Source organism: Podarcis cretensis (assembly GCF_951804945.1).
Source record: "Podarcis cretensis genome assembly, chromosome: 9".
Taxonomy (NCBI): Eukaryota; Metazoa; Chordata; class Lepidosauria; order Squamata; family Lacertidae; genus Podarcis; species Podarcis cretensis.
The window spans coordinates 62225699-62251151 of NC_137178.1; the positions used below are offsets into that span (position 1 = coordinate 62225699).

At 44.7% G+C, this 25453-nt stretch overlaps 1 protein-coding gene across 7 annotated transcripts in view; it reads left to right on the top strand.

Annotated features, from left to right (window-relative positions):
- RBM47 (RNA binding motif protein 47) overlaps window positions 1-25453 on the top strand; it is an 88781-nt gene that overhangs the window by 16874 nt on the left and 46454 nt on the right. For 2 of the 7 annotated variants that reach the window (XM_079989742.1, XM_079989741.1), the window contains exon 1: window positions 24250-24447. The exons of 3 other annotated variants lie outside the window; for them this stretch is intronic. The gene's annotated coding sequence lies outside the window, so the exon portion shown is untranslated. Of the gene's footprint in view, window positions 1-24249; window positions 24448-24661; window positions 24918-24953; window positions 25102-25453 lie in introns of those variants that run through there. 2 more of the 7 variants (XM_079989744.1, XM_079989743.1) reach the window with 2 other exon arrangements.

Genomic DNA, 25453 nt, shown 5'->3' on the forward strand with positions numbered 1-25453 from the left:
TTGCAACCTGACTGTCCAGAGTTTCCATGCCATGCTGAACTGGGTGTGAGAAGATTGTTAATGGCCATGTCTTTTTCTTTTTTTTGGGTAAATGCATTTTATTATCTTATTATGATAGCACATACACACATGACACTTAGAAAGCAAACTACAAAAGAAAACACAAAACAAATGATAAACATATATACATAAATCTGCATGTATCTGCACACGGACTTATGTTAATGGCGATTTCTACACCGCAAACTCGGTCAAAATATTGATGCACAGGATCTCAAAAATAACCAAGCAGAATAAATCAAAGAAAGAGAAATGCAAAAAAATAAAATAAAAAATGGCTCATCTAAGGAGGTTATAAAGCAATAACTTATTTCCATAAGAAGGCTTGCTGAAATAACCAAATCTTAAGTTGGTGCCTGACCTTCATTGCAGATAATGCCAATTTGGTTTCACTAAATCAAGAGATTTGGGGCCACCACACTAAATGCACAATTTCTTGTTGAAGATAGTCTTAACAGTGTCAGGCTCCGTCAGACATGCCACAGTGGCGGATCACAAAGACTGGGCAGGGGTGTAAGGAGTAAGGTGATCTTTTAAGTAAATGTTAACTCTCTATGCTAACAGTAAGACTATGAAGACAGACCAGTAGCATACAAAGGTGCTTTGTGTTGTCAGTGGCTAATGTCTGACAACACCCACATGGAGTCCATTGCAGCCATCTGTTCTCAAGGATACTAGTAGTTGAACCCACCCTAGACGAACTATCATGATCCAAGAACCGTGCATCTGGCAAATGAGCTGCAACCGTGTTTAGCAGTGTCCGCATTATTCCGAGCATCGTCAGCAATTTTAGCAATTTTTGTGAACGTCTTTAGCTGCAGCAGATAATGTAGAATTTATGCTCTGCATCTTACATCCCAGACTCTGCCCATGTATGACTGCTTCTGTCTGTGCTTACGAAGGAAAAATTCAGCAGAACCATTTTACGACTGTGCTTCCTTTTTTGTCTGAACTGCTTGGCCTTTTAATGAAGGCTTTCTTATAACCGTAAGCAAACCCATTGTCCCTTGCCAATTCTGAGCTGAAGGGGTTAAATGAAAACATGTCTAATCTCTTTATCCTTGTCACACCACTCTGCTATGCAGTAATACACCAAAGAATTTTTCAGAAAGCAAAGGTTGGGGACATGGAATTGCTCTCTCCGTGGCTAAGGGGAGAAAGAAAATATGGAACAAACTCCTGTCTAATTTCAGTGTTACCCAGTGAAGTATTTTAGGCTTATAGGGTTAGGCAGGGAGGGAGGCCAGCGTCTCAAAAACATCAGCAACTGGTGGCTGATTCTGTATTGTCCATTTTTAAAAGATAGAACTGCGAGACAATGTAGGAGAACTAGTAACAGCTTCTTGCAAATCCTTGGCATGGTAGTAAACCTGTGCAAACAACAGCTGAATGGCGGCAAACTTGCAGAAGGAGTTAATTGGGCAGGGCTTTTCAATTTCCTTATGCAATACCTGCAGAGACACAGTAACACGTAGCGCAGAGATTTTGCTTTCAATATATGTTTGTTCCTGCTTTCTGCAGGTAAATTCTCAGGTGTGTCAATGGCACTTTGCGAATGGATGGCACTCAAATCCGGCCCGTGTTTTATTCTCCACCCCAAAACCAGTCCACGCACAATAGCCACAGAATATTGAGTGCCAGTTATGGGGGAAATAGGGGAAGGTGCAGAAGGGTGAGTGGACAACAGAATCTCAGAGGATGGAATGGATGGCAGGAAGCCTGGACAAGACAGCATAGGATACACAGATGCATTTTGTTGCCAGCTCCATTTCCCCACTCTTAATTCAGAGTTCTGGAAACTCTGTCCCTGTAAGAGAAGTTTTTTTTCATTAAAGTGTGAAACAAGAGGGTGTGATGACTTATTTCCACATCTCTAGAGAGCTTCTATTTAAAGTTCCAGTTGTGGCAGATGACTAAGATTTCTCAATCTTTTCAGCTATAGCATTATTTTGCTCAAAAAGGAAACAGTTTGATTTTTCTGTGCGTTTCGGTGTCTGTCTTCTCAAGACTGCCAAAAGGCAATTGTGGCGAGCTTTCCTCTTCCCTCCTTTAGCTTACGGAGGTATCATATAAATTTCTGGTTGCTGAATAATACTTTTCTTTTGGATTAAATGGGAGGCTGACTTCAAGGCCCCACCCCTGAGTCACTTCACTGGGCCCACATCTTTTGAGGGCAGGTCATCGAAGTGCAGCTCTCGTTTGAGGAGTGGCTGATCCAAAGGCACTTTCTGCAGACAAGGCGGAACTATCCATTCCAGCAGATGCAGACTGGAAGGATTCAAGATCAGAACAATAAATCCCAGTGAGATACAGCAGGCGGCCTCCCCTGGGGTGTGTGTGTGCTGTGGCCACACAGAAAACAGACTTGTTAAAATCAATATATTTCGCATGGAACGTTATCCATTCTCTCATTGTGCACTATTGTGCCCAGAACCAAACTCCGGGAATGTTTTGATGATGATGATGATGTTCATGTTGATGACGACGACAACAACAACAACAACTTATTTATACCCGCCCATCTGGCTGGGTTTCCCCAGCCACTCTGGGCGGCTCCCAACAGAATTTTAAAAACACAATAAAACATCAAACGTTTAAAACTTCCCTAAACAGGGCTGCCTTCAGGTGTCTTCTAAAAGTCAGATAGTTGCTTATTTCCTTGACATCTGATGGGAGGGCATTCCACAGGGCAGTTGCCACTACTGAGAAGGCCCTCTTCCTGGTTCCCCGTAACCTCACTTCTCACAGTGAGGGAACTGCCAGAAGGCCCTCAGAACTGGACCTCAGTGTCTGGGCTGAACGATGGGGATGGAAACGCTCCTTCAGGTATACTGGGCTGAGGCCATTTAGGGCTTTAAAGGTCAGCACCAACATTTTGAATTGTGCTCGGAAACGTACTAGGAGCCAATGTAGGTCTTTCAGGACCAGTGTTATATGGTCTTGGCGGCCACTCCCAGTCACCAGTCTAGCTGCCGCATTCTGGATTAATTGTAGTTTTTGAGTCACCTTCAAAGGTAGCCCCACATAGAGTGCATTGCAGAAGTCCAAGCGGGAGATAACCGGAGCATGCACCACTCTGGCAAGACAGTCCGCGGGCAGGGAGGGTCTCAGCCTGCGTACCAGATGGAGCTGGTAGATAGCTGCCCTGGACGCAGAATTGACCTGTGCCTCCATGGACAGCAGTGAGTCCAAAATGACTCCCAGGCTGCTCACCTGGTCCTTCAGGGACACAGTTACCCCATCCAGGACCAGAGAGTCCCTTACACCAGCCTTTAAAACCTTGATTGTTTCATGCTATTTCATTCAATGTGAGTGCAATTCTTATTGCAGTGGCTCACGTGAACCTCTCTAAATAATTTGTCTCCAGAGTGAGACACAATCTTTCCCCCTACCTTGTACTTCTTCTGCTGTGCCACACACAAGTCCAAATTGCCAACTGGGCAATGAATGCTACCCATAGAGGTTCTCCAAGGATGCATTTCTCACTTCTGCAATCTGCAAACGCATGCCACATATCAATACGATGACGTTCAGTAAAGTCATAAGGATATATCTGACAATTCCTTTGCACGAGATATAAGGTAGCACACTTTTGGTTTTATGCATTACTCCGGTGAGATTGCACAAGAAGAAACAGGATAGTTGGCAGGCCTCCATGTTTCTTGCCTAAAGTCTTAACGAGACCCAAAACCAGTCCTGAATAAGTCTCTGTGGGTTGTGTACTACTATTTTGCCATGCTTCAGAAGTCCCAGAACGTAGCAGTGTGTACATATAATGCAGCTGATCTGCCTGGTCAAGTTGAGGAAGCTTAATTCAGTCAAAAAAATAATAATGGCACAATTTCCCAGGAACTATAGAATTCCCAGAAACAATTAGAAGAAGAGGTCCACCATCATCCGTTTGGTTCATTCAGAAAAGGATTAGTTAATTTAAGAGAAGGAATGATGGGAGACATAATCCCATTTAGGTAGCAGCCACACTCCTGTTGCCTTCAAAAGCTTCCTTGGATTTCCTGAGGTCTCCCCCTCCCCCAGTCCTTTATCTTGCAAGGAAACAAAAGGAAGTGGAAATAACTCTGAGCAGAAAGTAATGCTGGAATAAAACATGTGGGACATCGTGGTTTTGCTAGTCATTGCCTGTAAAAAATAATAATTAATCACCACTTCAGGTTTTATAACTGCAGAGATTCTGCTCAGTTCTTGCTCTTTGTTTGCAAGTGGGAAGGCAACCTTGTTTAGAGAAGTTTTTAATGTTTGGTGTTTTAACGTGTTTTTAATATTCTGTTGCGAGCCGCCCAGAGTGACTGGGGAAACCCAGCCAGGTGGTTGGGGTATAAATAATAAATTGTTGTTGTTGTAAGGTAAAGGTAAAGGGACCCCTGACCATTAGGTCCAGTCATGACCGACTCTGGGGTTGCAGCGCTCATCTCGCTTTACTGGCCGAAGGAGCCGGCGTACAGCTTCCGGGTCATGTGGCCAGCATGACTAAGCCACTTCTGGTGAACCAGAGCAGCACACGGAAACGCTGTTTACCTTCCCGCTGGAGCGGTACCTGTTTATCTACTTGCACTTTGACATGCTTTCGAACTGCTAGGTTGGCAGGAACAGGGACCGAGCAATGGGAGCTCACCCCGTCGCAGGGATTCGAACCGCCGACCTTCTGATCGGCAAGTCCTAGGCTCTGTGGTTTAACCCACAGCGCCACCTGCGTCCCTACAGTACAGTTGTTGTAGTACAGTATTATTATTATGAAATAAATTAGAAGATGATATGTCAGTTGCGGAGATGTTCATTTGCAGCACAGTCCTGTGTATGTTTACTTGGCAGCAAGTCCGACAACATTCAGTGGGACCAATTATTACCAGACAAATATGCGTAGTATCACAGCTTTCTTAGTATCTCCCAGTTGCGGTTCTTTTAAAGCACTTATTCAAAATCATCCCTCTGTGTATACAATAGTTCCTCGTGCTTTAGTGTGATCTCATAACAGAACGCAAGGCAAGGCTATTCAGATAGTAGCATCCTTGACTTTTAGGGACACCAAGGGCAGGGAGCACATTGAATTCTTAGAAAAATAAAACACTGTACTTGGCGGATGACGTTGCATTGAGAACAAACTCTCCCAGATAGTCAGTGACCCAGTAGGGAATGCAGGCCATTCCTTTCAGGGTTCCTTGCCATATACCTTCTGTAAATATATACATTTTGGGGATTGCATGCCCACAATTGGAAAACAGCCTTTACCAAAGGTGTCACGGACTTTGAAGACGCTCGAACTCAGGACAAAAGGGAGAAACGAGCTAAGAGGAAGGCATGCTTGGCAAACCCTCACCGTGATCAACTCCTGCCTGGAAGCCTATGTCCCCACTGTGGAAGGACGTGTGGATCCAGAATTGGCCTCCACAGTCACTTACGGATTCACTGTTAAGACTGTGCTCACAGAAGACAATCTTACTTAGCTACGAGGGTTTGCCAAAGAAGAAGACGACTCCCCCCATTAACCTCCCAATTAATTTCCAAGGTGTCCCCTTTCTTCCCCATGCAACTACCAAACTCACTTTTCACCTTCCCAGTCTCATTTTTAAGCCACCCATCTCTTCTGTTTTCTCCTTCACCCCCAGGCCCATCACTCTTTATCCCCCTCCTGTTGTGCAACCCCAAACTTGCAACCCCAACCCCCCTCCATGGAGACATCCTGCATCTTCTTCCTCCCATACCTTGCAAATACTAGGCATCCTTTTCACCTTCTGACCAATGATGCCCTCCTATTCTGAAAAACCCTGGCTTTCATCTCCACTCCAGTCCAGTGTTTCTTGATCCCTCCTTTTCTGAAAACCCCCTTGCACCCCCATTTTCAGCTTCACTCTGTTTCCCCCTCCCCTCGCAAGCAGATCAGCCCTGTTTTCATGTCTTCACCTCTGTCCCGTTCTGTGAAGACGAAGCATGCAGACCCCTCAAATATTCCATCATATTTTACCCCATTACTGCCATTGTTCAAAACCTCTGTTTTCCCGCTTCATTGAAACTTCTGCCATTGTTTTAAACCCCCCCCCCCCACTTTCCCCCTCTCGGTGTTTCTTTTTTCTCACTCCTACTCTCTGGTCCCTGCTATTGTGTAACCAGCCATCGCTTTTGCTTCCCTACCTTGCTCAGATTTCATGCAAATTCAGGTTTGTTGATAAGGCACTACAGATCTTCTAATGCTGCATGGTGACGTTCTTACTTTTTTATTGTATAGACAGACAGGCACCTCCCATCATCGTAACAGGAGTGCTTGTGATTTTTCAGATATTTTAGCATGTTCACAACATTCCCACCAGGGTAAAGAAATTGCAGGTGGGGGTGGGGAAATAAATTGGCAGGCAGCCTGCAGTCCTCTCAAACTTAAATTGCCATTAGAGTAAGTGACTAATCCAAAGTTGTTTGGACAACTCTGGAATGCTTCCCAAAGTGAACATTTTAGGTTCTGCATGTAAATGTGTGATACCAGAAGTATTAAGTAAAGAGCTTTGTTTTGAAAAATATACTACTTGATTTAGATATTAGCTTTGAAACAAGGGTGGCCTAGGATTCCATTGTAGGAATTCTTGCTTTGACAACTTAATTAATTTCCAGCAAAAGTATTTCCTTACTTTTCTGTTCTGGAATTGAAAAGTTCCAATGCCAGCTATAACTAGTTTAATTAAACATAGAAATCTATAATCCTGGCTACAGTTTCCCAAAGCAAGCAAGGTGCTTGTATGTATGTGGTGTTTTTAAAGAAACTGCAAGTTTAGTAGACATGCATGTAAAATATTTACCAATTTAAAAACCTACAGAAAAACCTGTAAGACATCTTCCTCACTCAGATCCATTTTATGGCACTTTCTCTTAGGATCCCCACCGTCAAAGGCTGTAGAACTGGAATAATGGAGAGCTATAAACTGCCAACCCAGTTTTTCCTGAAAAGTGGGCAACAATTTGTTGCAGTGGGAGGGGGGTATTCATTGTGAACAAACCTTTAGGCATTTCTTTTTAAATTCCATTCCCCTCAGGCACCTCTCAGTAAGCAGGAATAGAGACAACTGCAGGCTAGATTGAATCCTATTTGCTAGTACAGTGGTATCTTGGTTTGCAACTGCTTTGGATTACAACCGTATTGGATTATAACCATGTCAAACCCGGAAGTGCATGTCCCTTTTTAAAATTTATTATAACCAATTTTTTTGGGGGGGAGGCCCCATTGGCGAAAGTGTGCTTTGGGTTACAACCTGTTTTGGTTTACAACCGGACCTCTGAAACGGATTATGGTTGTAAACCAAGATACCACTTGTCAGGGAACTGCCATCAGTGCCGGAGGGAGAGAGCAAAATCCAGAGGGATTCCAGAGAGCGTCCCGGGATTGGGAGAGGCAGCCCATCTTCTGGGGAAGAGACCCAGCGTAGCACCAGTGGAGAAGGGGGGCAGATGGGGGAAGCGGCGAGGCGGTCCCATGACTCCTTGCCGGGGACCAGCGGGGAGAGTAGGGGTCCTCCGCTGCCTACGCCCTCCTTGCGCAGAAGGCTTTCGCGCAGAGAGAGTAGGAGGAGACTAGGCGTCAAAGAGCTTCTTTGCTGGAAGAAGTTTAAGAAACGCCCACTGATGGATTCTGCCAGCGATTGAGGCAGCCACGGGTGAGTGGCTGTCCGGACAGAAAAAGTTCACTCAGGCAACCCAGCCAGGTGTTTGCACCGGCTTACGCACGAGCAACCCCTAGAACCATTACACCACTGTATTGGACAAACGTGCATGCATAAATTGGCGATTTTGTGCCAGCTGCCTGTACACATCAGTGATGGGTGTTTTGTCACAGTAAAAAACAAAACTCAACAACTTTGGAGTTTGAAAAAAAACAAAAGCTCCACAGTTTCAGTAGTTTCCTTTTTCAAATATGGCAACCCTAATAGCAGCTAATTTAACTTTTAGAAGGGCACCCCCCCATCACCTCACCAAAAGGCAAAACAAGGAAGTGTATTACGCCCCCAGTAAATGGAAAATATTAAAATCCATCATAAAGCCTTTAAAACTTAAAAATCATTGTAGCTGTGTTGACCTATAAGAAAAGTGCCAGAATCTATACCTATATAAGCCCAACAAAAAGTCACAAAATAATGTGCAAGGTTTAATGTTCCCCAGAAATATGCATAAAGCTAAAGGATAAATAGAGTGGAGTGGAGACCAGGGAGAGCTAGTTTGCGGTAAAGATACACGTCTGCATCTTGCAAGAATCTTAAGATGGTATGTGGGCAGAAGCTGCAGACATTCAAATGAGGTTTTCCACCTACCAAGGAATCTGCCTGTTTTGCCTGAGGGTGGAGGCAAACTAGTCTGTCTGTATATTTCCAAGGATGAGCAATTTTCTTCCCCAAAGTGTAACTTGAAACCTCAAAAGCACCTGCCGAGTTTCATTTTAATGACTGCTACCTACTCTAACATTACATCTTAAACAACCAAGAGTTTTGTGCCATCTCAGCAGCTATGGCTTGCATCTAATGACTGTCCTCCTCAAAGCAGATCTGTTGAAATTCATTTTAATGTCTAAAAAGGTAAAGGTAAAGGACCCCTGACAGTTAAGTCCAGTCGCAGACGACTCTGGGGTCTCTTGGGCTTGCCGAAAGGTTGGTGGTTCGAATCCCCATGATGGGGTTAGTTCCTGTTGTTCTGTCCCAGCTTCTGCCAACCTAGCAGTTTGAAAGCACACCAGTGCAAGTAGATAAATAGGTACCACTGTGGCAGGAAGGTAAATGGCATTTCCATGCACTCTGGCACTCGTCACGGTGTTCCATTGTGCCAGAAGCAGTTTAGTCATGCTGGCTGCATGACCTGGAAAGCTGTCTGTGGACAAACACTAGCTACCTTGGCCTGAAAGCAAGATGAGCGCCGCAACCCCGTAGTTGCCTTTGACTGGACTTAACCGTCCAGGGATCCTTCACCATTTTTACATCTATCTATCTATCTATCTATCTATCTATCTATCTATCTATCATCTATATCTATCTATCATCTATCTATCTATCTATCATCTATCTATCTATCTATCTATCTATCTATCTATCTAATCTATATCTATATCTATATCTATATCTATATCTATATCTATATCTATATCTATATCTATATCTATCTATCTATCTATCTATCTATCTATCTATCATCTATCATCTATCATCTACCATCTACCATCTACCATCTATCTATCTATCTATCTATCTATCTATCTATCTATCATCTATCTATCTATCTATCATCATCTATGCCACTCAGAATAACACTTCATGCACCTGATGAAGCCGGGCTATAGCCCATTATTTATACCATAATGGGTTTTCTAGCCTTGAAGGTACCTCAAGACTATTTTGTCAGTCTCCATCAGGAACAAACAAACCTGGCTACCTCTCTCAAAATCCCATCTTCAGACCCTTACAAGATGCAGACTTATCTCATCTTCCCAATCATGCAACTGTTTTGCTCCTCCCTTCCGTTACTTTGTTTGCCATCTAGCCTGATTAAGAGTTCTAGGGATCTGGAAAGCTTGCAATCTATTAAACCTCTCAAATCTATTAAACCCCTCACATTTGGTTGTTCAAATGTGAATTATCTCCAAGGAGCTGAATGTTGAACCCAATACTACGCCATGCACTTTTTTTCTCTTAAAAAGTTGTGGCGGTCCTTTCAAAGCCCAGTAGTTCTGCTTACACTCACAAAAAGCCACTTTATGAAACACAGCATTGACAACTCGCATGCTCTCAGTACAACTCTCCAGGTCTCTTCCAAAAATCTGGTTTGCTTTCTTCTGACTTTGTTTTCCTACGTCTGACAACTCACGTTTGAACCAAGGTTGGGCGTCGAAATTTGCCACTGCCTGAAGCATAGGTATAACAGTGAGAGGAACATTCCTGGGAGATAATCCATTAAATTAGGGAGTACTGCAAATCCAATTTAACACTCATCGCTAGGAAGATGAAACACATTGTGACAGCAAGGATGTGGCACTGGAATGGATACCAAAATTAACTGGAGATCAAAAAGCAAAACCCTGAAGATAGATTGATTGTCAACTCAATCTCCACATATAACATAACATAAGCAAGTCTACCTATGAGTTAGTAAAGAAAGAATTGCTTTGCAGTTACAAAAACAGTCTACAATGGTGATGGTGAATACATTCCTAAATGGTGAAGGGGGGTATTGAGGTGACTACTAGCCAATATGCCTATGTCCTGTGGAGGGGGAATCGATCTGACTCTTGTGTGCGTGAATTGGCCGGATACCTGGATTCAAAATGCAGGGCTTTGCACACCTTCCAGTAGGAGAGAGCCCCCAGGAGAGTTCAAAACACCCTTTGTGTTAACCAGCAACAAAGCATGGAATATAAGTTCCATTTTGCATATCCCATATATTCTGTCTCAAAACACTTGCCCTCTCCCAGTAATGAACTTACCACGTACTGTTAAGTAAGTTTAAAATGCTTTACTTACTAAATCCAAAGGTCTGTTTCATGTGTTATTCTATGCAGTAGCACGGAGAGCATAGGTCAATTGCTCCTGGGTGCAGAATACATCATATCGTTTCAAATATATGGTTTTCTGGTTTTATATCTTGATTTTATTCTGGGAACAGCCCTGAGACCCCCGGGTATAGGGTGGTATATAAATTCAATAAATAAATGAATAAAATAAGTGGTCTGAATTTTAAGCAAGTTCAGACACGTCTGTCCTGGTGCAAAGAGAGAGAAAGGAAAAGAAGGAGCTTCACTTCCTCTCTCGTGGAAGCAAGGGGGCGTGACCTTGCCAAGTTCAGGAACAGAACTTGATGGTTTTAACTCTTTCACACACTAACTAGGAACAATTTCCCACATGTCCTGCCTTCCCTTGTCAGTGGCAGTATGCCTCTGTTTATCAGTTAAGTGGAGTCACCAGTGGGGAGAATAGGGGGGTCACCTATAGGGGCTTCCCATAGGCTTCTGGTAGACTACTATTGAGAACAGGATGCCAGCCTATACGGGCCATTGGTCCAATCCAGAAGGGCTTTTCTTATTGTCTTAAAGTGGTGGACAATCCACCATTTGCAACACCCCTCTGGGAACAAAGGGAAATTGGATCCAGTCGATCAGAGGCCACTTGCTGCTACAGGTGGGACTGTCACAGGTTTTTAAAGTATAGGTAAAAGGTAGAGGACCCCTGGATGGTTAGGTCCAGTCAAAGGCCACTATGGGTTTGCAGCGCTTATCTTCCTTTCAGGCCCAATGGAATGCGGGTGATGCTGTGGTCTAAACTGAGTCTCTTGGGCTTGCCGATCAGAAGGTTGGCGGTTCAAATTCCTGCAACGGTGTTGAGTTACTGTTGCTCTATCCCAGCTGCTGCCAACCTAGCAGTTCGAAAGCACACCAGTGCAAGTAGATAAATAGGTAGCACTCAGGTGGGGAGATAAATGGCATTTCCATGCACTCTGGTTTCTGTCACGGTGTTCCGTTGTGCCAGAAGCTGTTTAGTCATGCTGGCCACATGACCCAGAAAGCTGTCTGTGGACAAACGCTGGCTCCCTTGGCCTGAAAAGCTAGATGAGCGCCACAACCGCATAGTCGCCTTTGACTGGACTTAACCATCCAGGGGTTCTTTACCTTTTTTCTAAAGTATAGCAGGACTTCTATGGGAGCCAGAGGGTTTCCATGGCCTAACAAAACTCTAATCCATCAGCAGAGAGGAATTGCATTCCTAGCCACTTCCAGACAGTAGCCACTTCCAGATTTGGACATGAGGATTTCTCAGTGTGTGTCCCCGCACCCAGTATTGATCCCTTTTCTTTGTTACTAAGTGGAAGAACTAGTTGTTAGAAGGGCTTGTGGCTCGACTCCGGATAACAGACAGGCTTCTAAAACACCTTGGGTATAGAAAAGGGTGTGTCGTTGTTTTTGCATTGCAATTATCTGCGATAATTGGGAAGCTTTAGATTGCAGGAGTGATGTGATTTAGAACATGTGTTTAAATGAACTCCAAGTACTAAGCTCCGGTCCTGTTTACTCGGAGTGATTATGATTGACAGCTCAGAGCTGCTTACCTTGACAAGGTGGCAAAGGCACACCTCACGTTTTCCGACTGGAGAGACTTGTGGATGCATGAAATGGGGCTTCTGTTCCAGCCAAGTTACTTCATAGTGGAATTCACAAGACATAAAATCTATCAACCACCCCAACCACCGACAGTCACATCCTTTACTGCCAACCTGACTACTGTTAGCTGTCAATCACAATCACTCCGAGTAATGCATTATACATAGGGCTGCCTCTGAAGACAGATCAGAAACTTCAGCCTCAGTGGCCAGGTTGCTCACTGGAGCAAGACAGTTTGAGCATATTACACCGATACTGGTCCGACTGCACTGACTACCAGTTAGTTCCCGGGCCCAATTCAAAGTGCTGGTTTTGACCTATAAAGCCTTAAACGGCTCAGGACTGCAATACTTCAAGGACCGCCTCTTTCCATATGAACCTACCCGGACCCTAAGATCATCTTCTGAGGCCCTTATTCATAAGCCGCCTCCTCAAGAGGTCCGGAGGGTGGCAACACAAGAACGGGGCCTTCTCTGCAGTGGCTCCCCATCTGTGGAATGCTCTCCTCGGGGAAGTTCGCCTGGTGCCTTCATTATACACCTTTAGGTGCCAGGCAAAAAATGCTCTGTTTTAACCAGGACTTTGTTGATCCAATTTACATCCTATACCCTATGCGGTATATAAATAACAACAACAACAACAACAGCATGGGAGCTTAGTACTTGAAGTTGCCAGAGGGTAGAAAGCTCAGTAGATAGCTCAGGACCCAGCTTCAGCCCCCTAAAGTCTGTCGTGAAAATCCTTGAAGAACCGCTGTCAATTAGCGTAGAAAATACAGAGTTTTTCCAGAAAAGTCTGTCGCTGTATTAAGGCAGCTTCTGCCCATTCTCAGACGCACTTCACCTCAGGTGTCAAAGGTTTTGAAACCCAAAGTTGTCAACCCTAGGCTCTATCCATTTAATTTCATTTTATATTTTTTTTTAAAAAAGAACATCACATTAAATGACTCTAAGCCACGACTCATAAGTGTAACTGATACCTTGGGTTTCTTGCTATAGAATTAAGAACCGGTTTTGTGGCATATTTGATAGGCACATGTGATACACCCTCTTACCGGGTGCTTTTATTGGTCTTCAGCTTTCCCTTTTGCATGGAAAGTTTTTAATAAGGCTGCTCTGGGCAGAGCCTCTCTTAATAAACAGCAAAAAGAGTCCACATTGTTCTCCTGGGCGGGGGGAGGAGGAAGGATCCCTTTTATTCAGCAAAGAAGCAAACAATGTTTTGGTTTCTTCTGCAAGCCTGTCTTGCTGGTGCCAGACCTCAGTCCCGGGAACCTGTCTCAGGCCGTCTCAGTTCCACCGTGGCAACTCTAGCATATGCCACACCAATTCCACCCGTTCATTTTGATACATTGGTACCCTATTTGCAAAATTTAACCATTCCCAAATACTGATGCGCTTTCACTTACGCGAGATTGAATATGCTGCCTTCGGCTGTACTTGAGGGTCAATTTCCAAAAATCCTGCTGGGAAAACGCTTATGTCCATGTGGAGATGGCAGCATTGAATTGGTAGCTCATTTGCTTCTAGCTTGCACTTTTTATAAAGATTTGAGGAGTGAGGTTACAGTGGTACCTCGGGTTAAGGACTTAATTCGTTCCGGAGGTCTGTTCTTAACCTGAAACTGTTCTTAACCTGAAGCACCACTTTAGCTAATGGGGCCTCCTGCTGCTGCTGCGCCGCCGGAGCACAATTTCTGTTCTCATCCTGAAGCAAAGTTCTTAACCCAAGGTAATATTTCTGGGTTAGCAGAGTCTGTAACCTGAAGCATATGTAACCTGAGGTACCACTGTATTATTACTTCTCTACTACTGTCCATAGGGACGTAGGTGGCGCTGTGGGTTAAACCACTGATCCTAGGACTTGCCGATCAGAAGGTCGGCAGTTCGAATCCCCGTCACGGGGTGAGCTCCCATTGCTCAGTCCCTGCTCCTGCCAACCTAGCAGTTCGAAAGCACGTCAAAGTGCAAGTAGCTAAATAGGTACCGCTCCAGCGGGAAGGTAAACGGCATTTCCGTGCGCTGCTCTAGTTTGCCAGAAGCGGCTTAGTCATGCTGGCCACATGACCCGGAAGCTGTACGCCAGCTCCCTTGGCCAATAAAGTGAGATGAGCGCCGCAACCCCAGAGTCGGTCATGACTGGACCTAATGGTCAGGGGTCCCTTTACCCTTTACCTTTACTACTGTCCATGCCGGATCGCTCAGCCATTGCTACTGTGTCTTTTCTTCTGGCAGAACCAGGCAACAGCAAAAACTGCAAAAATTTTAGTAGGGGTAACCAGAAAAAGATCTAATTTTTGATTATTGATTAAACCTCCGGAGTGCATTTTGCATAATTAAGTTTTTACCTCTATCTTCAGCACATTGTATTTTATTTTATTGCTAGGGCTAGGGACTGGTGCAAATAAAGATTCTTCCGATTCTGCCACACCCATCCCAGTCGTGCCCCCCAGCAGCTGCTATTTGCACACATATGTTTAAGACAGATTCAATGTGATCACGCTTTTAACATAATGGGTAGAAGAGGCCCTTTTAGAAGGAGAGAGATGCACCAGACCTCTACAATCCTTGGCCTTGCTAATCTCCAGCGGACCAAAACTTCTTTTAAGAGTTTTCACCTAGCAGGCAGAGCTGGGAATAACCTCTGCATCCCTTTCCTCTGGAGACAAGTCTGGTTCAGCTGAAGCTTTCATGCATCCTTGCAAAACACACAGGCGCAAATGCTCTACCCCCTAAAGTGTTAATCTTCAAAACAGAAATATTTCTTTTCTCCTGTGGTTATGACAACTTGCTGAGGCAGGCAACATTGTGGTACGAGAGAATTACAAATGTTCGACAAAGAACAGCTAGCATGTAACCTTTAGGCGTCTAAGGAATTTGCTGTTTCCAGGTTACACTTTCTAAATCGGTGGGGTCTAGTCGCACTTTCTGCACATCGGGGTATCAAAATTAAATGAGGTTGTATTCAGACTGGTGGCACAATCTCAACCATGTCTGCTCATCTTGGTTGCTCCCAGCACTTGCATTAGAAATTTGACATAGCTGTAGAGCATCTATTATTATTATTATTATTATTATTATTATTATTATTATTATTTATATACCATCCTATACCTGGGGGGGGGGGTCTCAGGGCAGTTCACAGAATAAAATCAAGATATAAAACCACAAAATACATGTGGGATGGGAGTGCCATTCTGTGGCAAGCTCATACAACATGTTCCCTAAGCTCAGATCCACATCATTGTCTAAATGTCTTGCAATCTATCCTCCCTTCTCCCATATAGTGGTATCTCTGGTCTTGCCAATGGAAACTACAAGCAAGTCAACAATTCTGAAATCATAGAGTTTAATATTTCTGTTTCTGTCCAGAGGAACATTAGGTGGTTTAATATCTCTGTGAAGGATTTTCAAGTTTTCTTTTGTGTAGTGCTTTTGAAGTTGTTAAAGTGATTTTGCCAAGAATGCTAGACTGACAATTCATCCTAATACACTATGTATATCTTTTCAAACTCTTTCAAACAGGGTAGCTATGAGCTCCGTACACAAGAGTGCTCTATAAAATTAACGATAGACAGCCACAACTTTGCAAAACCACATCCAAATCTATTAAAACTGTTTCTATTCCTTTTTCATTGGCTGTTAATTGCATTCTTCTAATGACCCTAATTTTGCCCACTTTGAAACTTTTACAGGACAGCCAGGAGCCTTAGTTATAAAAGGGGTGCACTTTTTCATAACCTACGGCAACTTTTAATAGCTATGCTGGAGCATTAACAAGCAATGCACACATTAGGCATCATTCAGTTCCAAGTTAATAAAAAGAGAGTGTGGAAATAACCATGTATTCCCAAAAGGCAAGGTTGTAGATAAAATTATTGGGATGAATATTACAATTGTGGGGGAAGCAATTTTCTTCATTCTGTCTGAGCAACCTATATCATCTGGATTCGGCAAATTTTAGAAAATCCATTTTTAAATTCTCAATTCTTCCTTTCTGCTTCCAGCGAAAATCCTCTTGGCAATTCATGCATGTTCCATTCTGATTGTTCTTAAAGCCGAGCCTATCCAAACACCCTTTCCAAGCATGGCTTCCAGACTGACACTATTTTGGGGTGGGATTCAATCAATCACATACCTATACCAGGAAATTCAGACTGTGCAATTACAGTTGGTTGGGACAACAAAGCTCTTGCGCAACAAACTCGTTTTGCCCAGAAGATCGAACTTTTTTTGTGATAAGGAGAGAGATTGGGGAATACACTGGGAATTGTAGATAGATAGCACTTGCTTTGAGGCAATGGTGTCTAGCCTTCTTGCAAACAAGTCAGGAGGAATGCTCAATAAACATGTCTCCTGGAAGCACCCAAAATGTGTGGCAGAAGATTCTGGGGCATGATCTGGAGCACTCACTATAAATAAAAACTTAGTAAGCTTTTGTCTGTGCTGCAGCAGTATTCCCAAGTGCACCTCTGGCTTTCTCCAATATATTTTAAAGGTAAAAAGGTAAAGGACCCCTGGACGGTTAAGTCCAATCAAAGGCGACTATGGGGTTGTGGTGCTCATCTTGCTTGCAGGCTGAGGCTTTTCACAGACAGCTTTCCAGGTCATGTGGCCAGCATGACTAAACCACTTCTGGTGCAAAGGGACACTGTGACAGAAACCAGAGCACACAGAAACGCCGTTTACCTTCCTGCCACAGTGGTACCTATTTATCTAGTTTCGCTGGCGTGCTTTCGAACTGCTAGGTTGGCAGGAGCTGGGACAGAGTAATGGGAGCTCACTCCGTTGCGGGGATTCGAACGGCTGACCTTCTGATCAGCAAGCCCAAGAGCCTCTGTGGTTTAGGCCACAGCGTGCCATGAACCCGACAGAAAAAATGCAAAGCATTTGCACGGGGGTAAAACCTGATCATTGCTAACAGAAGCTGTTAGGTGGACTGCAACATGCCTTGCAACAAGCCAGAGACCCACCGTTCATTCTTCAGCAATGTAAGACACTTCCTGTGGCACCTCCCACTTGAGCATTTTGCTAGAAATGCAAAGTTTATGCATGCTCAAAAACTTTAGCATTTTCTCCACATAGCACAGGGGGGTGCCCGAGAGAGTGTCTTGAGTGAGGGCCATTCAATGAATTCAAATCTCCAAGTCTCTTAACAAGTATGCTGCATCAGCTCCATACTGATCAATGTGTAATCTAAGCATCATTTGGGGATGCGGGTGGCGCTGTGGTCTAATCCACTGAGCCTCTTGAGCTTGCTGATCAGAAGGTCGGTGGTTCGAATCCCCATGAAAGAGTGAGCTACTGTTGCTCTGTTCCAGCTCCTGCCAACCTAGCAGTTCGAAAGCATACCAGTGCAAGTAGATAAATAGGTACCGCTGTGGCGGGTAGGTAAACAGCATTTCTGTGCGCTCTGGTTTCTGTCACGGTGTCCCGTTGCGCCAGAAGCAGTTTAGTCATGCTGGCCACATGACCTGGAAAGCTGTCTGCGGACAAAGGCTGGCTCCCTCAAACTGAAAAGTGAGATCTGAGTGCAGTCCCCCATGGACTTAACCACCCAGGGGTCCTTTTTTACCAGAAGTGGTTTAGTCATGCTGGCCACATGAACTGGAAAGCTGTCCTTCGGCCTGAAAGCAAGATGAGCGCCACAACCTCATAATCACCTTTGATTGGACTTAACCGTCCAGGGGGTCCTTTACCTTCTTACCTAAGCATCGTTTATATATTCAACCACACAAAAATGTGCATGTGTTACCCCCCTCCTCCCGTTTTTAAAAGCCTGTGTGCACCACAAAAAATACAGCAAGCCCATTGTATCAGTTTAAATAGACAATCTTAAAAGTGTTCACCTTGGGGAAGGGAGTAAGTGGAGTTTGTTGCCATAATACTGCCCAAACTAGAAACAACACTGTTACTGTGCCCTTCGTTCCTCCCAGGCAAGCTGGGCTTGGCAACCTATAAACTCTCCTGAAAACTGAAAGGTGTTCTCCCCTCACCCACCCCCAAGTTCCTTTACTTCCAGGTTGCAATCTTCCAATAAGAACCGCTGCTCTAAATGTGCCCCCCCCCCATGGCAATATGGTGCAACACTGCAGCACATGTCGGAACCGGTTGGACAGCTTCAAGGAAGGTGATATTGTGAAATGAACTTTTCTGCAGCCGCCAGATATGTGAAGATTAAACTGCAGGACAGCAACTGTCGAGAGAGAACCTAGATTTCTGAATTAGATTCTGATACTTTGAGCGCGACCATTAAAATATGCTAAAGGAGTGAATGCAAACAGATACTTCACATTTTAAATATTTCGCCGTCACAGGAGCTTGACTCATCGAATGGCAGAGGGTCATCTAGTCCAACCCCTGCAATACAGGAATATTTTTGCCCAATGTGGGACTTGAACCCACAAACCTGAGATTCAGAGGCTCATGTTCTACCAACTGTGCTAGGAATATTCCCTTAAGAGAGAAGGCTAAAGGGACGCGGGTGGCGCTGTGGGTTAAACCACAGAGCCTAGGACTTGCCGATCAGAAGGTCAGCGGTTCGAATCCCCACGACGGGGTGAGCTCCTGTTGCTCGGTCCCTGCTCCTGCCAACCTAGCAGTTCGAAAGCACGTCAAAGTGCAAGTAGATAAATAGGTACCACTCTGGCGGGAAGGTAAACACGTTTCCGTGCGCTGCTCTGGTTTGCCAGAAGCGGCTTAGTCATGCTGGCCACATGACCCAGAAGCTGTACGCCGGCTCCCTTGGCCAATAAAGCGAGATGAGCGCCGCAACTCCAGAGTCGGCCACGACTGGATCTAATGGTCAGGGGTCCCTTTACCTTTACCTTAGAGAAGGCTAACGTTTTACTTTGCTATCCAGGTTTGGATTTAATTCCCTGCTTTTGGTTTTCACTGTGCTGGGCAGGATCTGTAAAAGGTGGATGAAATTTAAACCAAAGTAGGAGAGAGAGAGCCGCTGCCAAAAGCATCGTACCCAGTTGTCATAATGCTCATGGAACTTGAGAAGAGTCATCTACACCTTTTCTTACTTTTGCTGCTTTAAGCTACCCGACTTTTGTTTCCACATTTCACTACTGGGAGCCCAGACCCAAATGCCCCAAATATGTTTGCAATCCCCCTTGCCTCCACAGCCAGATTTCAAGGTACGTCTTACCTGTAACTTCTTGGGGGGGGGCAGGAATCTGCTGTATCTTATTCAAACCTCATCCAAGAAAAAACTGGCTATTACTGATCAATGGCTAGAGGTTTTTCCTGTCAAGGACCTGGCTGACAGGGCAGAAGGAACCAATCGTTTGGGTGTGAAGCCAGCAACCGGGTAGAGCCTGTCTCAGCCCTAAAACTCAGACACAACTTCTGTTATCTTATAGGCAAGAGCTGCCCTTTTATCTGCAATTGTGAAGGCCATTGAGACAAAAACCATGCAGGGGAACACGAGAGCGGACAGCTTGGAGAGCTCTGAAGGCTTCAGCAGAAAAACAGCAACTCAAGTCAGGGTGGAAGAGACACAAAGTCCAGGGGTAGTGTTGACCTGAGCCGACCCAGGAGCTGTTTATAGGATCGGCAGCCAGTCAAAAACTGGAAGATTGTTGCAACAGCAAAAAAAGGATCTGTCGGAACTCAAGCCCAAAGAGGTCCTGATCCTGGGACCCAGTGGGGTGTTTGGCAGGGACGGAGACCAGAGTATAGCAAAGGCACATGACATGGCAATGTTTATGCATATGGTTAGGCTGTAATTTTATTTTCTTTTTTGACCTCGCTTCATTATGATTACTGGAGAATCATCACAGTCAATTCCAATTCCTTTCAGGGTGGCTTGGTTAGATGAGTTTGGTGTGAAAATCCTCTTCCAGCACCAAAACACTGGAATTCCATGTTGAATGCGTCCCGTTCGAAATGCTTTACATCTAAACAGTAGTCACACTGAGCAAAAGTTTTTTGAGGAGGTGAAAAGCACATGTGTCCCAAGAGGTAGAAAATATACATCTGGACTCAAAGCATGCAATTGAAGATGATCCCCAAAGAAATCAAAACAACATTTAACCTTATTTCTTGCTTAGACACTTGGCTCAGCAACACAGCTGCAAATAAAACGTTTTAAGTGTGTTGCAAAGTGCAATACACAATGTGCCACTAGATGGCGACAGTGAGCTATGGTAAATCCAAAGTATTTTTCAAAACATTTTTTTAAAAGCATTTTGGCAGGGTTTTTTTTATATGTGCTTCAATTCCACCACTGTTTCCTGATTTATCTGCATTTGTTTGAAAAAGCCACTTCCATTAAGCGTGGGGACTTTTCAGATTTTCATGGCTGTTTCACCACAACACCAGCGGGCACACTATTCTGGGGTTATATCAAGCTTTCAATACTGAATTATCGCAGGATATCGGTCGTAGCCCTGTGCTACCAGCCACAGCAGAGCTCAGTGGAGGGAGAAGCCAGCCCACCAGCCAAGTCTCAGGGGGTACTTTCTTGGAGGCAGAGTCCATATGCAAGATTCAGCCCAGTCCTAAGGTCAGGAGTATCTCAGTTCATGTGGTCAGATGATCCGGGGGGTCAAGAAAGCCAAGGGTCCAAAATCATGAGAAGCAACAAGCAGCAAGGTCTGGTCAGGACTGACGAATGTTGTTTCCAGAAACTGACTGAGACTGGAAACCCTGCTTAAGAAAGGTGGAGCTAACTGGTTCTCATCAGGAGCAAGAAGGCTGATCTACAGCAGGTGGAGCTCCTTCACCTTCTGCGCCTTCAGGCTGCTGCTCAGCAGGTGAAGCCGACTCGTGGCCCATGACAACATCCCAAACACTGCAAGGGGACTCCGCATCTCTTCTCGGCAATGAATAAACATTGGCGTGCCAAGCTGCCCTTGAATATCTATGCACTATTGACAGAGGTTGGTCTCTGAGGCTGTGTCATGGGGGTCAGAGTACTCTCTGCTATTGGCATGCAAATGACAAATATACCTTTTATTTATTTGTGTCCGTATGATAATGGAGAACTTTGCAACACACAGGGCGTGTCATTTTGCCTGGACAACAGTTTTGTCTCTTTATATATGGGAACCATATTTTTGGAGAGATGGGGAGATATAAGCTCAAAAGAAGATGGAGAGACACTTGTAACAATCTAAAGCTTTGCCGTATGTCCCATTGCTTCCAAGTAAATATGATCAATATTGAGCTTCAAGACATATTTACCACGACATATCTTGTTGAAGGTCATTCAATGTTCACACAACACACTTAAATGTGGTTGCCATATTTTCAGAAAGCGGAAATTTGGACACAAAAGTTGTTAAGCTTTTTTGCCAAAATTGCAAAGAAAAAAGAGAAAAGGTTTTAAAGCTATTTTAAAGGAAAATAAGCAAAAACGGCACTGCCAACATGATTGCCATTTGTCTGGAACTTTGCGTGGACAGGCGGAGTCCCCAGATCCCGAGCGGTCCCCCCCATCATGTGGAATAACGACTCGAGACAACGTGCTATGGGATTAAATTGGCCACAACTTTATTAAATTTCAAATGTGGGTAGACCTTGGCTCAGGCATTGGGCGTTCTCCCTCCCCAGTCCCCAGCTGGGGACCTAGGGAGCTTCAGGGTTATCCAGTGGGGGGGGATGGGCCGGCTCTGGAGAACATATGTTCAAGCAGAGATAGCCGCCCCCGTTACGCCGCCGCCGCAGGGGAGAGCAATGACGACCTTTCGGCGTACGGTCAAAGCCTCCCTTCAGAAACTCCTTTAACGGGGAACTCTGGTATCGCCACCGCGAAGAGGAAGATGGACTAAAGGATTCCGCCCAAGGCCTGATACCGCCAAAGTTGTGACATTTTGCTACGGGAAAGGCGAAACCTGCCAATGCAGGGAAATTCCTTTCCGGCCCTTTGACAGCGACCTTATCGCAGCAGCGCCCGCATACCTGTGAAGAAAAGTTAACCTGCAAAACCTATGAAGAAAAGTTAACCTGCGAAGGAAGACATTAACTGAGGGTGGGTAGGGTTGGAGAAGCTCTGGAGCCAAGTGAGGATTCCCAGGTAAGAACCTCCTTCTATTGTGTGGGCAGGTAATCCCTCCCCCTACCTGGCCTGGTCTCCTTGGCAACACTTCCCCCAGGTGGGATTGGACAACTGACTGAGGTAGGCGGAGACCTCCAGTATCCCACCTGAGGGAAGGCATAGCCAAGCCTATGCTGATGGGGCCGCTCCAGATCTTTGCGTCCACGCAAAGGGTGCCCCCCGTTTTAAGCGGGGAGCGGGCATTCCGGACATTTTCCCCATTTTCGCCTGGCACTGCTTCCAGCTGCAGTATTCCGGGTATGTCTGGGAAATTCTGGGTGTATGACAACCCTAACTTAAAGCTGCATGATGCTGCTTTAAATGGTTACAGCTTCCATCGAAGAATTCTGGGAGCCTGTCTAAACAATATATACGCTGTTGGAAAGGCCTTGCTTCCAGCCATCTTGAAAATGGGTGCAACTTGAGTTTGACTTTGAACTTGAAAATATAACATGTGTGTTCTGAAGGCATGAACCAACTGTCAAGCTTTTCTCTTTTCTTTTGCAAAAAATCTCCAAAAAAGAAGTTTTTAAAATTATTTTTTAGGGAAATGGCCAAAAAATTCAATGCTTCTGATATGGACTGCAGTGTGCCCAAATTTTAACCGATTTTTAAAAAATCTGCCGGGATGTCATTTTTGACGGATGAATCCTGGCTATGTCTGGGAAATTACAGACGTATGGCAGCCATGCACACTTTCTCAAGCTCACAAACTGGCAGTTGCTGCACTCTTCGCCCCTCATAATAAACATAGATGAAGACTGTAAATGTGCAATGTTCCCTTGCTTTCAGGTTCCTTGCTATAAAAGCAACTATATGTATATCTGTAGTGGAGTGGGTCTGAGGCTTGGACTTAGGCTAGTGAGTTACCTGGGAATGGGTGGGCTGAAGCCGCAGAGGACTGGGACATTTGCAGGGAAACCAAAATGCTTGTTTAAAAAGCTATTGTACTCCCAAACTTACTGTACGCTTGTGAAACATGGATCACTTATAAACGCCATCTCCAACTCCTCAAAAGACCCCATCAATGGTGTCTCCAAAAAATGTTACACATCACTTGGGAAGACAGGAGAACTAATGCCAGCGTACTGGAAGAAGCAAAGATCCCCAGTGTCGAAGCGATGATTCTTCAACATTCACTTCGTTGGACTGGTCATGTTGTTTGGATGCCTGATTATCATCTTCCAAAGCAGCTACTCTATTCCAAACTTAAAAATTGAAAGTGTAATGCTGGTGGTCAACAAAAGAGGCAAATCTAACAAAATGTAAAGGCAAATCTAACAAAATGTAGCATAAACACCAACAATTGGGAAACACTGGCCTGCGAGCGCTCCAATTGGAGAACAGCTTTTACCAAAGGTGTCATGGGCTTTGAAGACGCTCAGACTCAGGACAAAATGGAGAAATGAGCTAAGTGGAAGGCACACTTGGCAAACCCTCACAGTGATCAACTCCTGCCCAGAAACCTATGTGCCTACTGTGGAAGGACGTGTGGATCCAGAACTGGCCTCCACTGTCACTTACAGACTCACTGTTAAAACCGTGTTCATGGAAGACAATCTTACTCGGCTAGGATTGATCGCCAAAGTAGAAGAAGCTACCTGAAAGTGGGTGTGCTCAGAGCCCTAAGGCAACATGAAGCCCGGACAGTCCAGACTGACCAGTCCTGGCCTTCTGACCTTACGTGGTCAACAGAGCAGGAACGCCTACCTGCAGCATTTCCAGGCTTTCCTCTGGCTCGAGAACATAGGCTCCAGTTTGGGATTTGGGCATGTCTATCCCTGGCCTGCCTCTGACAATGAGCTGAGATCTGCATGTTCATTTGCTGTGATTTCCTATCTGCTTTTCGGCTTGCCATGTTTCATTCCTGTTCCTCACTGTTCTAACGCCAATCTCTGTGTACTCGACAATTGCAATTAATTTACGAGGGAATTATTCTCTCTCTCTCTCTCTCTCTCTCTCTCTCTCAGCCTTATTTTCAAGTCTTGCGCAATTCCCGGATTTAGAAAGGTCTGTTCGTTTTGGTAACTGCTGGGGAGTACCTTGTCCGCTCAAATGCTTTCACTGTGTTAGTGCCAGTTCCTGCTCTCATCCTTCTGTAATTGTTAACTTGAATGGAATGCAAAAACTCTGGTTTGGGGCTAGTAGAACTTTAACTTTTGGTAGATGGCGAAAAGCAGGAATGGAGGGAGGTAGACTTTTGCTGCTTGAAAGGTAAGTCCGTATGTGTGTTTATATCCATTCATGTTGCATGGGACAGTTTTGTGGTTCTCTGCTTTTCCTCTTTTTCCTTCCCTTGCGTTCAATGTGCTACGTATCATCTGCTCTTCTTCTTCTTTTAAAAAACACAGCTGTCAATGAGATGTCTCTGTTTCGTTCCAAAGATTTATTTTGAAATCGAATACTGTTCCTTTCCTAACTGTTCCTTGTCGGGTTTTTTCCAGTTAAACACGCCTAGGCTTGAGTACAGATTAGAAGTTAACAATAAGGGGAAAGGTTGTTGCGATTTATGCCCCACAATTACACGCGAATAGTCTTGACTGATATATCTATGGAGGGGTTTTTTCCTCCCCCCTGCCCCCCGCAAGGCAGATAAAGTTGCAGTGGCCAGGGAGAGACACACACTGGGATTAAATCTCGAATCTGCTGCCCTTGGTGCATCTGTGCTTACCTGAATACTACATGTAAGTGCTTTGTTACCATTGTACCCTGTTCTCAGTGGTGTTTGCATGGAGGGTGGAACTGAAGGTTGTTTAGTGTCTTGTAAAACATTTACCAAAAGCAGTCAGCAATAGATTTGAAGGGCATTCCATTGCCAGAGAGAGAGCGAAGTTGCACGAAAGAGGGCGAACGCCAGGTACTTGCCAGGTACAGTTTCATATTTTTCATCTTCTCCTTATCCAAGAGGCTTTCGGCAGAGGGGCACCGTTTGTGATGACGTGGAATGAAAACGAAACGGGTCCCAAATCGTTCTGTTAAATAGCACCCACGTAGAATTCATTTCCATACGTGACTTGCGGGAGTTGAACGTTCAGTGACTGTTTGTGGATGGATTTGGGTGGTTTTGCACTAAACAAAAAACAAAAAACCCACCCCAATGTTAGTTACGAAATGGTTTCAATGTGACTCAGCAGCAGGCAAATCACCCATGAGTTCAGGGTTTGCAACATTAACAATGTGCAATTCAGTGATTTGCAACTTGGATGTTAGAGGCTGATTT